Source organism: Saccostrea echinata, unplaced genomic scaffold (genome assembly GCF_033153115.1).
Source record: "Saccostrea echinata isolate AGI-Se365-2 ecotype Australia unplaced genomic scaffold, CSIRO_AGI_Sech_v1 ptg000036l, whole genome shotgun sequence".
Classification (NCBI taxonomy): Eukaryota; Metazoa; Mollusca; class Bivalvia; order Ostreida; family Ostreidae; genus Saccostrea; species Saccostrea echinata.
Window position 1 is genome coordinate 7,602,297 of NW_026889785.1, and position 6,325 is coordinate 7,608,621.

A 6,325-nucleotide genomic window follows, 5' to 3' on the forward strand; every position below is an offset into this window, starting at 1 on the left:
AGCCAACTTTCTGTTAGTTTTGTAAGTGAAGTTTGACACGAATGGAGTTCTCTAAACCCCGACTGGGATTGTGTTAGTAGATTAAATTCATTAGTGAAATTTTGTATTAGCTTAGCTACATGTTTTTCTATCAATTTAGATATACTCGGTAGAATAGAAATTGGACGATAATTATTCGGGTCAGCTTTGTCACCTTTCTTAAAAATAGGTGTTACTTTGGCTTGTTTTAAATTTGTCGGGAAAATACCACTTACTATGCTAGCGTTAATAAGATGCGTTATAGGTTTACATATATATTTAGATGCGACTTTCAAAAGACGCGGTCCAAGAAAGTCAACGCCAGCTGATTTATTGATATTAATAGAATTTAACATGTTAAAAACTTTATTAGATGAATACTAAAAAAGGTTTCATCATCAAGCTTAAACCTAACAAAATTACGTAATATATTTGGATCATACTCATGTTTCGGCATTTCCAAAAGAAGCTTGTTTGAGACATCTGAAAAGTGGTTATTAAAAGTATTTGCAATATCCTGTAAATTATCAATAATTCCCCCGTTAGAAAACACATGAGATGGAGTTATATTCTTTGAATTACATGTTAATTGATTAAGATAGTTCCACATTTCTTTGGGATTTGAACTCTGTTCAATCGCTGTTTTAAAGTATGAAGATTTTGATTTATCTATAAGAAGACTAACTTTGTTCCGATAAAGTCTATAGTTTTCCGTATCTCCTTCTTTGTGGTAAGAGTCACGTAAGTGTCTAGCATCGTTTATTTCTTGTGTCATCCATTTAGGACGGATTTCACTCTTTACTCGTTTGGTTTTATTGGAGAGCTGCAATATGCAGATTGTCCAGTGGATTTAATATCCTGTTGTCCTCCATGTGATAGAATAATTTGTAAAAAAAAAAAAAAAAAAAAAAAAGGAAAGAACACTGGTATAAACGTCTCTCCACAGACGTTCAATTCTCTGATTGTGAACACTTTTACCTGTTAGCATGCTTCCTTTACCTGACCCTCTGTTAGAGATCATGTAATCCGCAATAGCTGAATTTTCCAAACCTTTGTCCGAACGCACTCTAACTGGTAATCCAAAACGAGAAACGCCATCACGAAAGCATTCTAAAAGTGTATCTGCTTTATTATTGTCCAGACATCTCAAGTAAATAACCATACGACTAAAACCATCAATGCCCCCTGCGATGACTAAATGCCAACGAATTAGTTTATGGTTGGTATCTACATGCCAAAGACGGTTAGGCCCTTTCACATCATACACCCTACGCCTTAAACGACCTTTTCTTCTGTCCTTTACACCCATTGCGTTGACACGATGTAGGCTTTCTCTAAGTCTCCATCGCTGTACATTAACACATTTTTGTTTCAGTATTTGACCTAAAATGTTCTCTCCACAATGCGGAAAACTTTCAGATGCATTCGTTACATGTTCGTCTAGTTCATCATCGCCCATCTCTGAAAAACTTTGTTTTGATATTCCAAATTTTCGCATTCTGCGATATACAGTACTCTCAGATATAGAAAGTAGTCTGGAAATTTCTGTTATAGTAAACCCATCATTAATCAGGTTTTGCATTATACTTCCTGGTATTACAAATTCTGCTGGACCACAACCAGTATGCTCCCGCTCAGGTGTCTGAAAACCGTAGGTGATGCATTCATTTCGGAGTTTAACCATATCCGCTTTGTTGCAAATTCCTAGACATAGCATTTCTTGGGACGACAATAACCCCACAATATCAGGAGAAATATTTTGCTCATGGAAACTCACTAAATGGTCTTCCATACCCAATCTTCTCAGAATTTCGTCCATTTCGTCAAAACTAGCCTTTTACTGATATCCAAATGGACATATTTGCAATTTTAGCACAATTTATCTATATGTTACCTGAAAGTGACTAAACAAAACGTATTTGACCATCCTATTATTGTAACAGTGCATGATATATACAAATAACTTACTGTATTGTACGAAAACGGCTTTAAGATATATAGTTTTGACAATGTTACATGAGCTTTTGGCTGCATGTTATATGTATAAATGTATGTATTATTTTAATTTGACTGCATAATAAAGCTTCTGTACTACATATTATATAAAGTGGACTTAATGATATAAAGAATAGACTACATATTATATAAAGTGGACTTAATGATATAAAGAATAGACTACATATTATATAAAGTGGACTTAATGATATAAAGAATAGACTACATATTATATAAAGTGGACTTAATATAAAGGATAGACTTAATGTTATAGGCATCAGACTATGTAGTATTTTAATTTGACAACATATTATAGCTTCTGTACTACATATTATATAAAGGGGACTTAATGATATAAAGGATAGACTTAATGTTATGTAAAATTGACACTATGATGCATATTTTTTACTACATATTATATGAAGTGGACTTAATGATATAAAGAATAGACTACATAATATATAAAGTGAACTTAATGATATAAATTCTGTACTACATGTTATATAAAGTGGACTTAATGATATTAATTCTGTACTACATATTATATAATGTGGACTTAATGATATAAATTCTGTACTACATGTTATATAAAGTGGACTACATGTTATATAAAGTGGACTTAATGATATTAATTCTGTACTACATGTTATATAATGTGGACTTAATGATATTAATTCTGTACTACATATTATATAATGTGGACTTAATGATATAAAGAATAGACTTAATGTTATGTAAAATTGACGCTATGATGCATATTTTGTACCCTTAAGACAGCTATGGCGTTCCATAGGGGAGTGTTTTGTCTATTTTTTAATATTTTCATGTCTTTAGAATTTATGGTGTAATATAACGTCTGTTAGACTGAGTGCAATACGAATTTTTATTGAATGTGTTTAAGTACAAGCTAATTTTCGGTGTTCGTGCCGCCATACTGTCACGGCGAGTTTTTACTCCCTGTTGAATGTTCGTAATCCACGGTGTAAGTAGTTTAAAGTTTTTTTTACACATTGTTTATTCTTCAGATTATGTTATCGCTTACCTATATCTCTAATGTCAGCTATGCTAATTAATGCAGTTCTGCATAATTTTAGCTAATGTTTGTGCCATGTGCTTAAAGTATGGCGTGCTATTCATGTCATCATTTATAGTCGATAGTAATTAAGTCTGTATTTCTCTTAAAAATATATTTTATGAATGGAATTTTATACAGTTGGTAAAAACGAGGTAAATTATTGACAAATAAGTTGATGAAACAAGAATATCAGCTGTCTCGTTTAAAGTCATCATTTCGTAAGTTCTATGGTCGATACAATGACCTTGTCAGCAAATACAATGTATCATTGAGTCAAATGCTGACTGACGTTTTTATGCCCCCGGATCGAAAGATTCCGGGGTTACATTGTTTTTGTCCTGTTTGTCTGTGTGTCCGTTTGTCTGTTTGTTTGTCTGTCTGTCTGTTGTCAACTTTAACCTTGCCCATAACTTTTGATTGGTTGGAGCTATGACTTTCATTTTTCACATGTGTATTCCTTGTGACAAGACCTTGGGTACCATCATATTTGACCTTATGACCTTGACCTTGGAGTTTGACCCACTTTTGCAAAATTTTAACCTTGGCCATAACTTTTGAACAGTTGGTGCTTAGGGTTTCAAACTTCACATGTATATTCCTTGTGACAAGACCTTCCTCTGGATATCAACCACTTTGACCCTTTGACCTTGACCTAGGAGTTTGACCTACTTTTGAAAAACTTTAACCTTGGCCATAACTTTTGAATGGTTGATCCTAGGGCTTTCATAATTCACATATGTAATCCTTCTGACAAGACCTTCCTTTGGATACCAACCACCACTTTAACCTTTCGAGCTTGACCTAGAAGTTTGACCTACTTTTGAAAAACTTTAACCTTGGCCATAACTTTTGAATGGTTGATCCTAGGGCTTTCATAATTCACATATGTAATCCTTCTGACAAGACCTTCCTTTGGATACCAACCACTTTGACCCTTTGACCTTGACTTGGGAGTTTGACCTACTTTTGAAAAACTTTAACCTTTGCCATAACTTTTGAACAGTTGGTGCTTAGGGTTTCAAACTTCACATGTGTATTCTTTGTGACAAGACCTTCCTCTGGATATCAACCACTTTGACCTTGACCTACTTTTGAAAAACTTTAACCTTGGCCATAACTTTTGAATGGTTGGAGCTAGGGCTTTCATACATCACATATGTAATCCTTATGACAAGACCTTCCTTTGGATACCAACCACCACTTTGACCTTTTGACCTTGACCTAGGAGTTTGACCTACTTTTGAAAAACTTTAACCTTGGCCATAACTTCTGAATGGTTGATCCTAGGGCTTTCATAATTCACATATGTAATCCTTGTGACAAGACCTTCCTTTGGATACCAACCACTTTGACCTTGACCTAGGAGTTTGACCTACTTTTGAAAAACTTTAACCTTGGCCATAACTTTTGAATGGTTGGTGCTAGGGCTTTCATACTTCACATATGTAATCCTTGTGACAAGATCTTCCTTTGGATACCAACCACTTTGACCTTGACGTTTGACTTTTATTTAAAAAACTTTAACCTTCGCCATAACTTTTGAACAGTTGTATCTAGGTCTTTCAAATTTCACAGGTGTATTCCTTGAGACAAGACCTTTCTTTGGGTATCAACATTTTTTATCTTTTGGCCTGGTTTTTGACTTGCATTTGAAGAAACTTTAACCTTCGCTATAAGCTGCCATACGGGGGCATCAGTGTTTCACAAACACATCTTGTTCATACTAATTGTTAGGCCATTATTTACACACTGAATTGTCGACGGATTTTTCCGTTACTTCCCAATCATGACAAGGAGCAAACGGCGGGTGTGACCGGTCGGCAGGGGATGCTCACTCCTCCATGGCACCTGATCCCACCTCTGATGTTTGGAGGTCCGTGTTTGCTCTGCTCCTATTTTGTATTGTCTAATGGACTTTGAGCTTGAATACTGTTCGTTATCTCCATATATTTCATTGATCAGAGTATAGTTAGTTTATGATTTACTAGAGATATTCCTTGTCTGTGTAATTTGTTCACATTATGTGAATCCAGTTTTGAGAATTTTTTCTATGGAAAGCAGTACCTGTCATTACTTACTTTGGTTTTGTTTTATTGTAGCATTTTACCAGACGCACGTTCACATGCGCACTTGCACATGCAAGTGAGGGTTAACTACCTATCAAATAAAACTTTCTAAAGGAACTGAGAGACTTTTTATTGTGGCAGAATAATACTGATAAATGTAAGAATTTTGAGTAGGGCATGTACAAATTTGAATAGGCTGGATTGAAATGGTAGGTCTACATGCCCGAAGGGCATGGTGCTGAAAAAGAATTGTTGTGAAGACTGGGTAAACGTACCCAATGGAAGCAAAAAAAATAATTAGGTCTATCGGTTATCGACAAATATTGGAACAATCAAAATGATTAACTTGTCTAAAGGTATTCTTAAATTAACTATAACTAATGCTGTAATTTCGTATCAATAATATTCAGTTCTTAAGTTATATCTTAATAACCTAAAGATGAAGTGTTTTGCCTACCTTTCTCAGGTCTTCTTTTCTCTGCTGTCTGTGAAACTATGGGCTTACCCTATTCAAAGTCAGCGCGCGCTTTAAGTGTTGACCTTCTGCATTTCTTTCTCTATCCAGATTTGACCGGCGCTACCCTACCTACACCTCTGTCAACGCTCGTTGTACAAGATTCTTGTACAAGTTTTAAACGGTGAAATCTGAAATCAAAATCGTAATTAATTTTTGTAAATGTTGACAAAGATAATTTATCATTTCCTTCGAATCTATCATCCCTCAAAACGATTTATTTTCCAGAGTAAATATTAAAAAATAATTAAAAACACTTTTAAGGGTAATAGATTAATATAAATACAGTTAAATGATAAGAAATATAATTAAAAACGACAAATAATACAATTTTTCATAATTTACAAATTTCCAAGAATATTGTATAATAAGCGTAGACAGAGGTGTATGTGGGAACGTAAGGGGAACGACAACTCTGGATAGAGAATGGTAAGCATTTCACGTACAAATGCACAGCTGGATTTGAAGTGTCGTCTTCCTCATCTGAATCTGTCATTTCTGTGTCATTGTTTGGTTGCTGAGATTGTGATAATAGGTTTTCTATTATATTGTTTTCATTTAATGTTTCCCACAATTCCGATTGATGAGTATTTGTAAACTGCCACTCTTCATTGAAGTTGACATCAGAATAGTGTTCGTTGTTGTGTCTTATAGCAC